This window comes from Penaeus monodon, chromosome 29 (genome assembly GCF_015228065.2).
Source record: "Penaeus monodon isolate SGIC_2016 chromosome 29, NSTDA_Pmon_1, whole genome shotgun sequence".
NCBI lineage: Eukaryota > Metazoa > Arthropoda > Malacostraca > Decapoda > Penaeidae > Penaeus > Penaeus monodon.
Window position 1 is genome coordinate 20544382 of NC_051414.1, and position 532 is coordinate 20544913.

Genomic DNA, 532 nt, shown 5'->3' on the forward strand with positions numbered 1-532 from the left:
AATGAGGCTTTTTCGCTCATACCATCGAAGGCTTTAAGATGTGCATGCATTTCTTCGCCTCTGAGTTCAGCGCTTTGGAAAATATGAGAGAAAAGTAATGGAAATGCAGGAAGAAGAAATTTCTAACCGCTGGCGTTTGACAGTAAAATACAAAAAAGTGTGTAATCTTATGGTTTAATGCAGTTACGTATAATTTCTCACCGAAATGTATTCCCTTCTACACTATCTCTTTTAAAAGCCAAATCCTTTTTATTTACCGTCTTTTTAGTAATTCACTATATATTCGGATTCTAATGCATTTTCTTTAAAGTTCTCAAAATCCTTTTATTCAGATGTTCATAAGGCGAGAGAGAGGGGCGGTGGAAGGAGGGGGGCGGGGGTACAGTGGGGGAGAGAGAAAGACGTTCTTGTATCATTATGCATATGCCATCAATCCCGACTTTGTCATTACTCGTCCACGACTGAAACGCAACAAGAAAATATTGCAAAAAAAAATTCGAAAACTTGCTTGACACTACAAGAGAGGTCCCAT

The 532-nt window shown here is 38.5% G+C and overlaps 1 protein-coding gene across 1 annotated transcript in view; it reads right to left on the reverse strand.

The window, feature by feature from the left end:
- Positions 1–532, reverse strand: part of LOC119591767 (cadherin-related tumor suppressor-like) — a gene marked incomplete at its 3' end in the record, with an annotated part of 104813 nt that overhangs the window by 101703 nt on the left and 2578 nt on the right.